Here is an 18,213-nt window from a genome sequence, read left to right on the forward strand (position 1 = left end):
GAAATATTACTATGAACTAAATACATTTTTCCTAAAAATGAATTATTTTCAAATTGACAAGTGTCTTATGTTGCTAATTTTCATTCTTAAAAAAAAAAAATATTTGCCAATATTCACAAATGCTAGCTTAGGTCTCCAATAGTTAATGTTTACCAATTGACATAGATGTTTTCTAGAAGTACTTTCATAAAAGTGTTTTTGTACTTTCATAAAATTACTTTTGTAAAAGTGTTTTCGTAAAAGCACTTCTATAAAAGTACTTCCATAAAAGTACTTTCGTAAAAGTTCTTTTATAGAAGTGCTTCCGTAAAAGTACTTTCATAAAAGTGCTTTTATAAAAATGCTTTCATAAAAGTGCTTTTATAAAAATGCTTTCGTAAAAGTATTTTTATAGGTGTTTTCATAAAAGTGATTTTATAAAAGTGTTCCATAAAAGTGATTTTATAAAAGTACTTTCGCAAAAGTGCTTTTATAAAAGTACTTCCATAAAGTGCATTTATAAAAGTACTTTCGTAAAAGTGTTTTTATTAAAGTACTTTCAAAAATTTCCTACCTTTCTTCCAAGTGGGAATCGCATTTCCTTATTTTAGAATCAAATATTCAAGGATCTACTCGAACCAAACCAGACCAGATCTGAACCAAAGATCAGGGGAAGGGTTATACCTGATGCGGAGAATCAAAATCTCCCAACGTCGGTGTTCACGCCCAAAGAAAGATCCAAGATCTGCTCCAACTGAAGATAACACAATGATGGTGGGGCAGAACCAACAGTGTACGTCTCACATACCGAACTATTCACAAGAACTCGTTGGAGGCTTAGAGCACCGAACCAAATCAGTCTTTCAACAAAGATTGATATCAAGAACAAATTTCTTGATTTTCCCTTCAATGGGGTTCGAACTATGCAGCAAGGTGGCGGCAGCTGGAGGAGATCCCTAAGTCTGAAAGTGGCGTGACTGCAGTTTTTAGCTTAGGGAAGATGAGATCCTATCTCAAATTATAGAGAGTGTTACTGCAAAACCCTAGGTTGAATTCTTGTAATTCTTTATCAGGGTTTTCTCCTTTCTTAGTGATTAAGAAATCTCCTAATCCTATTAGGAGTTATCCCAATCCAAATCTGTATTTGGATAGGGGATAATCTTAATCCTATTTGCAGATTAGATCAGCCCATTCCTGATCTCATCATGAGGTTAATTTTAATCCTGTTTGTAGATTCGCCCCCTTAAGTGGGTGATCATATCAGCCTAGTTCGAAATGGGTTTTTAGGCCCAATAAATAAATAGTGCTCAATAAGTTTCCAAACTGTTGCCCAGTTGGGCTTCTTTGTATGGCGTGGGACCCAAGCATTGATCTCCACATCAGCCACATGGGTTTGGCTCAGCCTTTGTTACAAGGCTTAGCTGAATTCACTGGAAAGCCCAATGAACCCCTTGAGCCCATCACATGAACTCTATGGGCCCAACACTTACACTAAGTGGTCCCTGTGCCAAGCCATCTTATAAAAACCCAGGGACTGTGGGCAGATGCAAGATTATCCCATTAGGTATTATCCTAAATGGCCTATCACTTAACATCTCAGCTCATAATGATCAAGCACTGCCTGACAAGAGAGGACCTCTCCCTCGGCTGCAAGGAACAGTGTTGCACTCTCTACTCACATGGATCCCGGGAATTAAAACCATTTGCAAATATTTTGAAACCGTACGTAAATATATATCAAATGTATAAATTTTGCAAAACAAAATTCTAATGATTGAAATCAACTACCGATAGTTTGGTTTCCATCAGAGAGAGTGCATCCCCAATCATTACCTTTGTTCGACAAAGGGGCTGATCTCATCACCATGATCACCCACTCGGATGAATTCTCAGGCTGTCCCAACATACCCAGGTTTTAACCCCCGCTAAGGATCTCACTGATTGGCATATCAAAGACAGTCCAATCCGACACCCAATGCAGTACCATAATCGGGTCTAGGGGTTAGGTTTAACATTCCAATTTTGCCCATCAATCTCCAATGTCCAGGGTAATACTGAAAATTCGGCCCGGTTCAAGGATTCAAGTAATCTTACACTGCGTGTGCCTTGGGTCTCACCCTGGCGGCTGCGACAAGCCACCCCGACAATTGGCAACACACCAGTGTCAGCATTGGTAGAATAAATCTCCCCAGACTTATCCAACGGCTGTGGACATTTAAAACTAACACAAGTCTCATTAAGTGTCCAGTTTTAGGGTATTACACAGAAACATACCACACAACATGGATCAAGCATGTACTTTATTTATTTACATTAAATATCAAAAGTACATCAAAACTAATTGGAGCTAAGGGCATACAAAACTGTCTAACAATCCTTGGCAAGAATTTTGTAACCAAACACTCTAATGTTATTCATTCTTGCCCATTCTTGCCTAGAATGAGCAAGAATTAAGAAAATGAGGCCCAGTAAACCAAACATGGCCTAAATTAGCTGTGATGAGGAAAGTTCTATTGTGTCAAAGACTCGTAACAACATCAGGCTCGCACGTGGACTCGGAGACATTTGAGGTATATTTGGTTTGTGGTTAGGATTAAAAATAGAAATGGAATTGGAATTTCCATGAGTTAGAATTGGAAGTATCAGAATTTATTGCTATTTGGTTCAATTAGAAGTTAAAATTAAAATCATATGAAATTTTTAGTTTTGCCCCTATCACAATGACAAATAGGGGTGTAAATGAATCAAATTCGAATCAAAGCATGCAATCTTCAAACTCGAATTCAATTAGAAAATCTAACATCCGAATTCAATTCGATATCCAATGGATATAGAAAATTAATATTTGAATTTGAATTTGATTAAATATTCGATTTGTTTTGAATTTGACCAATTGATTATTTTAGATAATTAACAAATATGTAAAATTAATATTTTATTTATATAAAGTATATAAATTATTTAGATAATTTAATTATTATATATATAACATTAAATATTTTATATATTATATATAAGAATTAAATAATCGGTCAAATTCAGATATTTAACGAATCGAATAAGGTCATATCCAAATTCAATTCAATTATGTCAAACATTAAATTCGAAATCAGATTTTTAAATACCATTGACACCCCTAATGATGAAGGTAGAGATTTGGAAGAAGAAGAGAGAGAGAATAATACCAACTACTAGCGGTATTAGCAGTGATGGTGACATAAGGGAGGAGGAAGAGGAAGATAAAAGAAGAGGGGGAGGAAGGAGAAGAAGAAGAAAAAGAAAAGAGAGAGAGATAGGGAAAGAATGACCGGCTGACAATCAGTCTTACCTCGCCGGAGATAGTGGTCATCGACAGCATGGAATGCCAACAACCTTCAGTGGAAGGTCTGGGGACTTTTGGTCGAGTAGGACATGAACTGGTAGGGATATTTTGTCGAAAAATAAATAAATAAAGATGCTGGAATGAGAATAACATCGCCACTCCTGCATATGCAGGAATCCCATTCCACCTAGAATGGGAATGGGAATGGGAATGGCATCCGTTCAACTATACGGTTGAAATAGTATTGAGCCATTCCAATTTTAATTCTAATTCTACCTATTCCTGCGAACCAAACAGATCCTTAGTAATTTTTTCCTTTAACAAATATAATCTGTACTTGTGAGACTAAACCTGAAACCTGACGCTATAAATACAAATAGAGTAGGCGACAAACCAAGGAACCTAGGCTAGCCGGAGACCAGATTTACATAACCATTGGATTTATTTGAACAAATGAGTACTTATTCCAAATGTGATTCTTTCATTCCAAAGCTAAGGTTATGGTTATTTTTTTTATAAGCCACAAAGCAAAAACTCTAAGTTGTGCTTAAGGAATAAGTTCAACATACCAAAAGGAGAGATGGTTCTCTTCTTTTGTTTTTTGGGAGACACCCACTATGCCACTAAACCAATTCTCCTCGTTCCCTAAAAAAAAAAACTACTTAACTACAGAGATGGTCTCTTGCATTAGCATATCGGAGGTAAAATCTACAAGAAACTGATAAAATAAGATCCAAGTCTATCTCTTCACTGTAGACTCTCTCCTATGCCCCCAACTTATCCAACAAAAGCAAGAAAAAAATTATTGTTACTACACAAATTTTCTTTGGTAGTACGATGGCACTCATTTAGATGGTCAAAAGATAATAGGCTAAAGTACCAAAAGGAAATTCCTCTGAATCGAGTGAGACATTCCTCTTTTTCAGCTGGGCTAGACGGAATCGCCCATTCTGCTTCTGTAGTTATGGGCACAAAGTCAAAGTGTCATAACCCATCAAGAATGGATCCATCTAAGCCTTCTATTTGCACTGAACACATTTCTATTTGCACTCTTATCAAACAGAGCCTGACTTTCACTTATCCAAACATCAAAGTTAAGCTAAGCTCAGTAACCATGCGCCACCAGGATCGCTCTCATCATGATTCATGACTCCAACGAGCATCAGTAATATCGTGAATTGCATGATCAACCGTTTTGTAATTCTGGGATCCACACGAGTATTTTTAATGTGATGGTAAGGTTGGTAATTCATTGGTTTGGGATTAGGGGAGCAGGTGATAACTTTCAGCCTGCCCTGGGTCTGGACCGCATCGGACCAATAAAGTTTAGGACCGGGCATCGGCTTAATCTGGCCCACATATATTTAATTATATGTATTTTATACATAATATATACATATTACATTAAGTTATTTTATTTTATGTTACATTATATATTTTTATATAAATATTTTAATCTGACACTTATTCTATATATTTTATACAACATTTTGTATTATATAATACGTAAAATAAATTTTGTGTGCATATTATATGCCATATGATATAATATTTTATACATAAATGACATAGGCCCAATTCCAGATTGCATTGACAAGCATTCGAAGAGTCTTTGTCTCTCATAAAGCCCTGTGTAAGATTGCATTGGCAGGCACTCAAAGAGTCTCTCTCTCTCTGCCACACAAGGGGAGAGGCTTCTCTGAGGGAGTCTCCATCTTTGCGTTTCTAGAGGTTCCCTCTCTCTCTTCTTTGAGAGAATCTCTATCTCGGGGTTCTTCTTGGATTATTCTCTTCTTTCCATTTCAATCATTCTTTTTCTTCCCACTCTCTCCATTTCTTTTTTCTCTTGTCCCTTTCCCTCACTCCTCTCTCTTCTTCTTGATTAATTCGGTCCAATCCTCCACTCTCTTTCGTTTCTTCTCCTTTTCTCTTTGTCCCTTGTTTTTTTTTTCTTTTGTTCTTTTTGCAAGGATTTTAGATAGGAGGCAGAGTGTTAGGTGGTGGCCTTAATCACTACTTTGATTCACCGCTGGTGACTATTTCCTTATTTTCCTTCACTAGCACTTATAATTCTAGCTGGATCTAGTTTCGATGATAACAAATACGTTGATTACAATTCTAGGTGGTTAACGTTTCCATTGGTTCTAGTTCTAGCGACAACAGTTCTGATAGTTTCAATTCTGGGGTGATTAAAGTTCCAATTGATTCCACTTCTGGTGATAGTAGTTTCGGTAGTCTCAATTTTGGATGATTAAAGCTCCAGTTGGTTCTATTTTCAGTGATAACAATTCCAACAGTTACTTTTTCTGAGTTGTTAAACTTCCAATTGGTTCTAGTTTTGGCGATAACAGTTCTGGTGGTTGTGGTTATAGACTTTTAAAGTTCTAGTTAGTTCTACTTCGTGAAAGTGCAGGCGGTTATGGTTCCAAATGGTTAAAATTATGACGAATCGCTACTGTATTTATCTCTCTCTTTCAATAGTTGGAGATGCACTCACTTATCTCTTTTGTTAGTGATTCTGCCTCACATTTTTCTATTGTAGAAGTTTCTTCATTTTCTCCTTTGTCCACTATGAATATTTTGTTCTTTTTAAATGCTTGTATTCTTGCTTGGTGTTGTTACCACTTCTCTGTTTTCATACAATGTTTCTGGACTTTCTTGCTTGGTACTGTTACTACTACTTTATATTCATACAAGTTTTATAGTTGAATGAAATATGATGTTTTGCCTTCAAAAAAAAGAAAAAAAAAAAGACATAAGCCCAGAATCAAGCCAGGCTAAAGCCCTTATTATAGGTGCAAAACTTAGGCCAAGCCCATGATCGCCCCTCTTTGGGACTGGGTGTGTTTACCCAACCCAACGCATCCACCTAAACCCAAATGCATAATAAATCCATATGCAACCAAGGTTTAAAATATTGAGACACGTTCCCAAAAAAAATGCATACTATGCAATTCATTTTATCAAGCTATTTTTTACTTTCTTTTCAATTCGATAGACTATGATACCCAAAAATTGGTATCATAAAGGTTGAAACCAATCAGGTGAACTTTATTAAAATTCATGGGAGTTTGATTGGTCAAAGCCTTTTTAGTATCATGTCTTTCTAGCATGGATTTATGATAAAATGTGGGCACTCATTCAGGGGGTGTTTTGTTCATGGTTGTGTTTGTGAACAAGATCATTCATTTGTATGCCATTTTTAATATTGGAACCAAATAATTAATGGGTTTAGAACCATAAATGGCCTTTATTCAATACAACTTTTTTCATGAATTCAGATCTCTTACCCATAAACTTTTCCCACATCCCTACTCACAAGACACTATATTAGGAATTTCTCACTTTTCATCCATGGGGAGATGTTCCCAATACATGGGGTAATGTCTTGTGGGGAATCCAAATTTGCTTCACTCTTCAGACCAACCCTACATCACTTGCAACTGCATATATTGTAAATTGTCATTCATTGGGAGATGTTTTTGATGCACTACAACATGCTGTGAGGTTTGGATAAGATGCGCTTTGTGAGAAGCAAATCCAAATTCTAGGGATGTGAAAAAAGTGTGAGTGGGGCATCAACTATAAAACATGGTTCAGCTATGTAAGCATGACATATCATATGGTGTCTACCAAATCAACATGACTCCAATCATGCTTCTATTTAATCATAACCATATATTCAAAAGTAAGGAAAGTATATATAAACATGAATCACATAATTAATGCTCATATATCTCCCAATGCATATATGCAGCATTGTGGATTATCGAAAGAAAACGTAATTACATTCAATACCAATCTCATACTATATTAGATTTTTGAAAAGAACTTGATGAGAAAGAGAGAGGGAGGGGATCAAAAGCTGATGGAGCGCGATCCGGCCGGTCTTAGCTGTCCGCTGCCTTGTTTCCGAACGGGGTAGCAGGGAACCTGAAATGGAGGAGATGGGAAAGCTCCGGGGGGAACCCGGTGTAGAGGCTCCGAAGCTCAAGTTAGAATCTTTCAAAAGCAAGGTAATACCAGATAGCGCAAAGTTTGCATACCTCCGTTGTCGGGGGGCAGGGGGCTCTTATAGTCACTTCGTGTACTCGTCCCGAGGCCCTTGTCAGATCGGGTATGATTACCCTTGTGCTTGTCAACTCGGTCGTCGTCCCTTCTGCTGAGACAGAACCGTCACTGCCTAACCGTCTAACTGGAGATGGCGGCGTCAGTGGCGGTGGCAGGTGGCCGTTTAGAGTGCTACTGTCAAACGTCAGATCCCAAGTCAGTCAGGCGTGGCGCCCTCGGGCACAGACTTCCCTAGTGTCAGGCATGGTACGACTTGTTTGGCTTTGGTGCCTGGAAGATGATGCGAAGTGCTGAGTGAGGCGGTCTTGAGCTCGGAGGTATCCCGAACTGTTATGAGGTGGGTCAGTTCGGCGAAGTGTATCCCGAGCTGTTACAAGGTGGGACAGTTCGGCGAAGTCTATCCCGAGCTGTTACAAGGTGGGTCAGTTCGGCGAAGTCTATCCTGAGCTGTTACAAGGTGGGTCAATTCGGCGAAGTCTATCCCGAGCTGTTACAAGGTGGGTCAGTTCGGCGATGTTTATCCCGAGCTGTTACAAGGTGGGTCAGTTCGGCGATGTTTATCCCAAGCTGTTACAAGGTGGGTCAGTTTGGCGATGTCTATCCCGAGCTGTTACAAAGTGGGTCAGTTCGGCGAAGTGTATCCCGAGCTGTTACAAGGTGGGTCAGTTTGGCGAAGTCTATCCCGAGCTGTTACAAGGTGGGTCAGTTCAGCGGTGTGTCCCCTTGTCCCCGCCTAGGCTTGGCCCCTTCTGCCGAGCTGTCGTTTCTGCCACGTGTCACATAATGAAGAGGTCGGGCCAAATCTTCCTTCATCAATTGCCCCCAACTCTTTGCGCCGAGGGTCTTGCCATGGTGCGGGGAGTTTTCGCGAGGTAGCTGGTGGACTTGTCCTGTCCTTCAAACCTTCACTGTACGAGACGCTTTTGCTAGGGTTCTTTCGGTTTCCGAGGAGGCTGGGAACGTGCTTACTCAAGAATGCTGGTGGTTGTGACCGCGCATTTTAAATTTCAAACCAACTCGCGCCGTTGGGACGTGACAGCGGGTCATTTCAAAAAGGCACACCACTGCTGTACGTGCGCGGTCGGCTGTCAGGGACACGTGCAGCGCGTCAGTTTCGAAAAGACGCGTGTCGAAGCGACGTCGGTTTCAAAAAGACGCGCTGATGTTTCACTTTTTTCGGAAAGACGTGCGCCAATCACGTCTCGACCTTAAGGGTTGTACGGCCGGTAAGAACGTGGGTTGTCGGATCGTCTTCGGTCTGCATGGTCGATTCTTGGTTATTGTAGCTATAAATAGTGGGGGACCCCGGTTGTTTGTCACTTCTGCGGTTTGTCTACTGAGCTCGCGTCCAACCTTTCAGCTCGCGTCCAAGTCTTTTCCAACTCGCGTCAAGGCTGTTTATACAGTTCACAGTTCTTTAGTTTTTCTTCAAACTTTCCGGTGAGTACTTTCTTGAATTCGTCTTTTCCCCAATGTCTAGCTTTGATAGCTCAGACGACTCTTCGAGTAGGGCCAATGTAGGTTCCACCAACCGAGCCGTGTCCCCAGACTGCCTCAGTGATCCTGAGGTAGAGTTTGAGGACTACGAACCAGTAGGTCGAGTCGCTTCGGGCAGTTTGACGTCTACCTCCCGCCGAGGTCGGATGCTAGACCGGTTTGGCCCTTCGACCATGACGCCTGAGGGGCTTCAATCCATACTTCTGTCTTATAATCTTCCTAGGGGGTACACATATTTTATTCCTTCGGGTAGCTTTCCTTGGGAACACGGTCCCGACGAGATCGTGATTTTTCGAGAGCAGCTTGCTGCAGGGTTGCGACTTTCTTTCCATCCCCTTCTCGTCGAAGTCATCAACCACTTCGGTGTCACCATTGGCCAGCTTCATCCGAACTCTATCCGGAACCTGGTGGGGACAATTTCCCTTTTTTGCGAGTAAAACTTTCCCTTAGACTTAGAGATATTCTCCTCTATCTTGATGCTCAAGAGACAGGCGGGTTCTCTTCCTGGGGGGAGACGGGCGTATTACCTTACTCCTCGCCAGGGTTTCAAGCTTCTGCACGATCTTCCTAATAAGGTCCCGGCTTGGAAGCGGGACTACTTCGGTGTGCGAAGTGCACAAGGATGGCCCTTTCAGACCGGGTGGGGTGAGGCCGCTCCCGATTTGGGCGTAACTCTTGATAAAGAGACGGTGAAGGGTCTCCGGCAGTGGGCACGGCAAAGCTTAAAGTGCCACCACTACTTAACGGAGGCTAAGCTTTTTGCAGCCGGCCTGAGTTCGGGTAGGTTTCTGGTTATGCGGTTTTTTTTTTTGATGTCGAACTCGTTTCTGTAGGTGTGATGGATGCGGAGAGAACTCGTGGGGGGCGTTTGTTCCAAGGTATGAAGAGGAGGAAGCGGGTCGCCAAGCGAACTCGTAACGAGCTGCCCCTGGATGAGGAGCCCCAAGCCCCAGACCATACGCCAGAGGATCTGCCCAGGGAGCCGAAGTGACTCCACCGGTGCACGAGACTGCCGGGGCGCCTTTCGCTGAAACCACTCATACGGGCGCTCCTGCGTACTCAAGTGCTCCTGATCACTCCGGGTCTGCTCATACGCGGGCTGGGCCCTCAGGCTCGGGAGCTCAAGGGGGGTTTAGGAGCGTGTTGACGTCGAACTACGCTCTTCAGAAGAGTAGGGACGCTACTTTCCCCGAGGAGGTCGCGGCGTGGACCGATCTTCCCTTCAATCAGGTCGCTTGTCGCGCCGTAACACATGCCATGGTGGTAAGTTAGATTCTGTCTTCCTTTTTTATTCTGTTGCTTCTGTTGTCATTTTTCTCACTTGTTTCTTTTGGTAGGTGAATTCTTCGATTCATGCCTCGGCGGCCCAAGTGGAGAGGAGCTCGCGACAGGCGCGAGCTGCTGAGGCTGCCGCTCATGCTACTGAAGAAGCCTTCCGTGCTGCAGAGGCAAATACCCGGGCTGCTGAGGCGGCTGCTTATGCTGCTGAAAAGGCTGCTCGCGTCGCGATGGTCAGACAGGCGAGGTCTCAGCGTGACGCCGAGGCCATGGGGGTAGTTGTCAAGCATATGGCGGACTTGAAGTTGGATTTGCAGCATCAAGTCGAGTATCTTCAGGAGGACATTAGGGAGAGAACACAGATTTTTTCCCAAGGCATTGAAGACGCCAAGAAGAAGGCAGTTGAAGACTACAGTGCCTCCCCGCGTTTTGACGATCTGATGGTGGACTCTTACAGGAGGGAGTTCAAGTTGAACCGGTGGATGATCCAGAATACATACCCCGACCTCGATGTAAGTGCCATAACCACTTCGCGTATAACTCAGGAGATGGCCAATGCTGCCGATGGCGAGCCGGACTCTGAAGGAGAGGCAGGGCCTTCGGGTGTTGTTGAAGTGCCTTCCGATGGCGAAGAAGTGGCTCCGGGCATGTAAATTTTTTTTTTTTCCAGTGTATTGTTTCTTGCAATGGAGTGTCTTTTTCCCCTTGCTCATCTTCCCCGAGCAGTTTCTTTGCCGGGTTTTTAAATTTCTGTGGCCTTTTATGCCGCGAACTGATTTTTGCCGAGGTGATAATGTGCTGAAGTTCCTCGGCTTGCCTTGTGGCACATGGCCTGATTTTGTCCACTTCGCTAGGTGGTTTATAGGTAGTATCACCTCAAGTTCGTGATGTTCCACGTTCGGGGTACTCGTTTGCCTTCCAAGGTTTCGAGTTCGTATGCGCCCCCGAGCGCTGTTTTTACTTTATAGGGCCCTTCCCAATTAGGTCCAAGCTTGCCGACGCCGGGTTCGGGCACCATAATCTTACGGAGGACCAGGTCGCCGACTCGGAAGCTTCGTTGCTTTACTCTGCTATTGTAGTAGCGAGCTACCTGCTGCTGGTATGCCGCTGTTAGGATGTGTGCGAGGTCCCTTACCTCGTCCAATAGGTCGAGGTTGGTGCGTAACTCGTCTCCGTTTGTCCGATCGTCGTATGTTTCTAATCGCAACGTTGGTATTTCGATTTCCGCCGGGATCACCGCTTCAGTGCCGTAGGTGAGGTTGAAGGGGGTTTCTCCCGTGGCTGCTTTTTCGGTCGTTCGATGAGCCCATAAGACACTTGGTAGCTCTTCAGCCCACAATCCCTTAGCACGATCCAGATGTGCCTTCAGTCCGCGCAGGATGGCTTTGTTCATCACTTCCGTCTGGCCGTTTGCCTATGGGTGCGCGACTGACGTGAAATTTTGCCGAATCCCCATGTCCTGGCACCACTCTTGGAACTTGATATCCTCGAACTGTTTGTCGTTGTCGGAGATTAGTACCCGAGGTAATCCAAACCGACATACTATGTTCTTCCAAAAGAAGTTCTGTATGTTTCGGGCCGTAATAGTTGCCAGAGGTTCGACTTCTATCCACTTCGTAAAGTAATCTACTGCAACAACTAAGAATTTTCTTCCGCCTGTTGCTGGTGGGAATGGCCCTAGGAGGTCGATGCCCCATTGTGCAAAGGGCCACGGGCTGGCGAGGTATTTGAGGTCGGAGGCAGGTTGGTGGTGGATGTTAGTGTGCTTTTGACACTTGTCGCATTTTCTGACGAGCTCAACAGCTTCTGCCTTCATCGTTGGCTAGTAGTATCCTTGTCGAAGTGCCTTTTGGGCGAGTGCTCTGCCCCCCAAGTGTCCGCCGCACAGGCCTTCATGAGTGTTGCGGAGTACAAACTCGGCTTCGGTAGGTCACAGGCACCGCAAATAGGGGAGCGTGTACGACCGTCGATATAACCGTTCGTCTATTATGACATATTTGGCCGCCTGGCGCTGCACCCTCTTGGCCGCATTGCGTTCTGCAGGGAGGGTTCCGTCTATCAGGAAGCTCGCGAGTGGATCGATCCAGCTCGGCTCTGCTTCTAAGATGGGAGCGACCTCCTCTGTCCCCCCGAGAATACTAGGCCTAGGTAAGTCCTCTATGTACACAGTTCTCATATTGTTGTGACTCGTGCTGGCTAACCGGGACAAGGCGTCGGCCTCAGTGTTTTCGGACCTCGGGATTTGCCTGATGATGTGTGACCGGAAGTTGAGCAGGGCTTCTTTTACTTTGGCCAAAAATGCGATCATGGAGAGATCGCGTGCTTCGTATTCGTCGGTAACTTGGTTTACCACGAGCTGAGAATCGCTGCAGATGACCAAGTGTTTTGCCTTAACCTTTCGCGCTAGGTCCAGCCCGGCGATCAGTGCTTCGTACTCTGCCTCGTTGTTGGATGCCGCGAACTCAAAGCGTAGTGCGTACTCTACTTTTGTGCCGCTCGGGCCGCACAAGACTATTCCAGCTCCGCTGCCCCGCCGGTTCGAGGAACCATCCACGTGAAGGATCTAGGGCTCCTCATCCCAATTCGCTCTTCGCTTGATCAGGAGAGATGCCACACTGTGTGCTACTTCACGGGGTTCGAACTCTATGAGCTCAGGAGCTCCGGGTTCGCCGCAAAAGGGGACCTCGGGCTCGACCTGTGGGGATTCGTGGCTGAAAGTGCACTCGGTGATAAAATCTGCCAAAGCTTGGGCCTTGATAGCGGTTCTCGGTTTGTACTGGAGGTCGTACTCGCTGAGTTTGATGGCCCATTTCGTCAGTCGACCGAAGACTTCGGGTTTGAGTAAAACTTGTCTAAGAGGTTTGTCAGTTAGGATGATGACAGTGTGAGCCTGGAAGTACGGGCGGAGTTTCCGAGTTGCTATTACTAGGGCGTATGCTAGTTTTTCTATCTCCGGGTACCTTGCCTCTGCTCCCTGCAAAATTTTACTAACATAATATATGGAGCGCGATCCGGCCGGTCTTAGCTGTCCGCTACCTTGCTTCTGAACGAGGTAGCAGGGAACCTGAAACGGAGGAGATGGGAAAGCTCCGGGGGGAACCTGGTGTAGAGGCTCCAAAGCTCAAGTTAGAATCTTTCAAAAGCAAGGTAATACCAGATAGCGCAAAGTTTGCATACCTCCGTTGTCGGGGGGCAGGGGGCTCTTATAGTCACTTCGTGTACTCGTCCCGAGGCCCTTGTCAGATCGGGTATGATTACCCTTGCGCTTGTCAACTCGGTCGTCGTCCCTTCTGCTGAGACAGAACCGTCACTGCCTAACCGTCTAACTAGAGATGGCGGCGTCAGTGGCGGTGGCAGGTGGCCGTTTAGAGTGTTGCTGCCAAACGTCAGATCCCAAGTCAGTCAGGCGTGGCGCCCTCGGGCACGGACTTCCTTGGTGTCAGGCATGGTATGACTTGTTTGGCTTTGGTGCCTGGAAGATGATGCGAAGTGCTTAGCGAGGCGGTCTTGAGCTCAGAGGTATCCCGAACTATTACGAGGTGGGTCAGTTCGGCGAAGTGTATCCCGAGCTGTTACAAGGTGGGTCAGTTCGGCGAAGTCTATCCCGAGCTGTTACAAGGTGGGTCAGTTCGGCGAAGTCTATCCCGAGCTGTTACAAGGTGGGTCAATTCGGTGATATTTATCCTGAGCTGTTACATGGTGGGTCAGTTCGGCGATGTCTATCCGAGCTGTTACAAGGTGGGTCAGTTCGGCGAAGTGTATCCCGAGCTGTTACAAGGTGGGTCAGTTCGGCGAAGTCTATCCCGAGCTGTTACAAGGTGGGTCAGTTCGGCGGTGTGTCCCCCTTGTCCCCGCCTAGGCTTGGCCCCTTCTGTCGAGCTGTCGTTTCTGCCACGTGTCACATAATGAAGAGGTCGGGCCAAATCTTCCTTCATCAAAAGCCGTTGGGCCACCAAGATGACGCAAAGATACAGGGCTTTCCACATTACTAAACATTTTCAAAATTTGAGATGGATAGCAATTCTTGTCGTATTTGCATGGTAACTTAAGTGATCTCAACCTTGCTGTATCTGTATCGCATAATCATGTAATATCCACAGATAGGTTGTGTTGTCTATCGGAAGACCAGCGTCCAGCAGCACAAGGTGTGTAGTCCCTCCCCTCCAATTTTACATAGATGAAATACATACCTACCACTATGACGTCCACCGTCGGGTTCCCTATATAACGTTTGTTAAGCCAATGTTTGGCTCCATTGATTTCAACCGAAAATCCCATGATCCGATATGGTGGCTGATGAAGGGCGATTCGGCCCGTACCAAACAACTTAGATGACATCTCAGTACCATGTAACCAGACCTCAAGAGTGCCTCAGATATCTTGCATCTATCCTGATGACCTCGGCAGACCGAATTGCAAACAGCCTGGCAAGATTTCAGGTCGATGTAGGAGGTGAACTGCTTCTGCTAACCTGGTCCGAGTTCAGCTAGCTACCTGCCTAACATGCTAGGTGACATCTTCATTCAGCGAGTTATCATCTCTAACTTCCTCGGGATCACAACGCCACGTCAGAAGAGCCAGTTATCACCCCACCCGCTTCGGATGAGACTGGATAGACACTACTCGCTTACGTGGAGTCCATCTCTGGGCGTTAAACCACCTCCGAACCAGACGAGTCGAAGATCTCGGATGCACTTCATGAACCTCACGACAGTTAGCCTATATAAAGGCATCCCCATTCATAAAAAAGGTATGCGTGTTTTAGCATCCACAACTCTCTCGCTTTTTAGCTCTCTTAAAACTCTTCACTAACTTAAGCATAGGAGTGCCCACCCCGAGTAAAGCAACCTGGACACTGATCTCTTTCTTTGCAGCTCAACTAGGCGACCTACTCAGTTCAACATCCAAGCTGTCTACTAGTAGGGAGCGTCAGATCACGCACCATCAATTGGCGTCGTTTGTGGGAGCATGCTACACAAAAGCTAAGTTCGTATCTATTCTCTAAACCTCAAGTAATGGCATCCTCAAGCAACACCAACTATGCCTGGATCGAAATAACCCCCGTAGGGAGCAGAATCAAAATGATTAGCCCAAACAAGTTCCAGCAATCTAGCTCGGGCGTGCCTCATCAACCTGATCGTGTGGTCACCTCTACAAGTCGAGCCCTCCATGGCTTAAGGGTGTCAACGGATTGGTTTTGGACTAGACCCCATCCAATCCAAAATCAATTTGGATGGATTGGACGGACCAAAAAGACAATGAATTAGACTAGTCTAGTAAAAAATATTTATTAGATTGGACTGGACCTGGTCCATCCCTAATAAATTTATTGGATTTGATTGGATTAAGCCGATATCCGATCCATTGATATAAGATAAGAATATAGGTGTCAATGGACTGGGTTTGGGTTGAAACCAATCTAAATTAAAATGAATTTAAACAAATTGGATGGTTTGAACAATGAATTGGGCTGGTCCAAAATGGTTCAAATTATTCATTAGATTGGATTAGACCTGGCCTATTTGTAATCGACTCACATTGGACTGGATCGGACTGGACCAAATCCAATCCAATCGACACTTCTACCGTGACTCCCATTGTAGCCGGCAATCAATGGACTGTGGAGTCACCTTTGCGGGTCGAGCCCTTCAAGGCTCTTGTGTGAGTTGACGACGTATAGATAGTGGAGTTGCCCCCACAGATTGAGTCCCTATGGCTCTCATAGGGGTAGATGGCCAATGTCTCCGAGAGCTAATGCAATACAACCACGACACCAACCTGCAAATGCAGTAAAATGGTAACCCACCAACTCGTGACATGATTAACATGATCATTGGATAGTTGAAGGTAGTGGTTCTGTCGCCCCCGTTAGTCGAGCCTTAGCTCGCGAGCTGGACTGGGGGGGGGGACTACCAAAATGACAAAGAGTAGAAGAGATGATCTACTTCAACAAAGATGATACGTGCAGGATCTGTTACCCTCATAATGATGCCCTCGTAGTCAAGCTCATGATCCACGATTACAAGGTAAAAAGGATACTCATCGAACCTAGCAACTCAACAAACATCCTATTCCTTGGAGCTTTTGATCAAATGGGACTACAGAGGAAAGACCTGACTCGAGCCAATGTCCCCCTGGTCAGTTTTGATGGTGGAGTAATCCAAGCTCTTAGATGAATCAATTTGTCCAAGATAGCAAGAACCGCGCCGAATAGGATGAGATTCTGGCATGACTTTCTAGTGTTGGCAACAACGTCACCATACAATGCCATTCTAGGCCGACCAGTACTGCATGCCCTCAGAGCGGTATTGTTGACATACCACCTCGCCATGAATCTCCCCACTGACCACGGGATAGGAGTAATGCGCGGTGACCGGCTTGAATCGCGGAAGTGCTACATTGCTACATTGAAGATAAAGAGAAACAGGTTGATGTTGACGTGGAGCTGGCCCTAGAGAACAACAAGGAAGGAGCTCGCCCAATGGAAGACATTGTCCTGGTGCATGTGCCTCAAGTAACCACTACGCTTTGAACTAGTAAGCTTTTTATTTAATAATCTAGATGTTTTTGCCTGGTCAACCACCAACATGCCTAGCATAGACCCCTCTTTGAGAACCCATAGACTGAATGTAAACCCTTAGTCAGACTAGTAAAACTAAGGAAAATGAACTTCGCCCAGGAGAGGTGGAGAATAATAGACAAGGAGGCTAGGAAGCTCCTCGCTTCGGACTTCATGAGGGCGTGGCGCATGTGCATCAACTATACCGACCTCAACAGAGCTTTCCCAAAGGATAACTTCCCACTCCCTAGGATAGACCGCCTAGTAAATGCAACCTCGAGGTTTAAGTTATTAAGCTTCATGGACGCATACTCTGGTTATAACCAGATCTAGATGGATCATACAAACTAAGAGAAAATGGACTTCATGACTGAGACCAACATTTATGCCCTTCAGCTTAAAGAACATTGGGGCGACCTATCAGCGCCTTGTGAAAAAAAATTTGCCCCTTTAATTGGCGACAAAGTAGAGGTGTATATAAACGACATGGTCGCAAAGAAAAATCTCATGAAACTCTAATTGCCAACCTGACTGATGTCTTCAACGTACTTAGAAAATTTAATTGAAAGCTCGATCCGAATAAGTGTGTCTTTGGTGTCATGTCAGGGGCGTTCCTCTAGTACATAGTAAACTAATGAGGCACCGAGGCCAATCTAGACAAAATTCATGCCATCCTAGATATGTGACCTCCTAGAACAATAAAAAAGGTACAAATAGGAGTGAGCAAACGATTTATTGGTTAAAAATTGAACCGAATAAATCAAAATTTTAAAAGAAAAATCTAACCAAAATTGAAATAACCAAAACCTAAATTTTCGATTCATTTTTTATTATTTTGGTTAAAATCAAATTTCAACACACATATATATATATATATATATATATATATATATATATTATACAATGTACATAATAAATTATATATTTTAGTATATAATATAATATAATATAATATATTTTATACATATTATACATGTATTATATGTTGATATATATTATAGATAATGAAGTTTGGCTAATTAGATTTTTTCCGTTAATCAAATTTCTAAACCTAAAATCCGAAACCGAAACCAAAACTTTACAAAACCGAAATAACCAAAAACCAAAAAAATTGAACTGAAAAAATTGAAACCAAAATTTTTGGTTTGGTTTTTCGATTTTAACCGTATAATGCTCACTCCTAGGTACAAAGGCTAACAGGTCGGATAGCCGCCCTAAAGCGGTTTATGTTTAAGTCAGCTGGGTGATGTTTTTTGTTTTTCAAGGCCATAAAAAAGAACCAAGACTTTGAGTGGACTGAAGAGTGTCAGTTCACATTTGACGAGCTCAAGCGATACCTCAATTCGCCACCCTTGCTAACCAGGTCGGAACCTAGAGACGAGCTAAAACTCTACCTCTCCACAAGTGATGAGGTAATCAGCTCAATCCTAATTCATGAGGTGGATAGAATGCAATGATCTATTTACTATGTAAGTAAAGTCTTGCATGCCGTCGAGACCAAATATCC

This window comes from Nelumbo lutea, chromosome 4 (assembly GCF_056320005.1).
Source record: "Nelumbo lutea isolate HS-2025 chromosome 4, American lotus-T2T, whole genome shotgun sequence".
Taxonomy (NCBI): Eukaryota; Viridiplantae; Streptophyta; class Magnoliopsida; order Proteales; family Nelumbonaceae; genus Nelumbo; species Nelumbo lutea.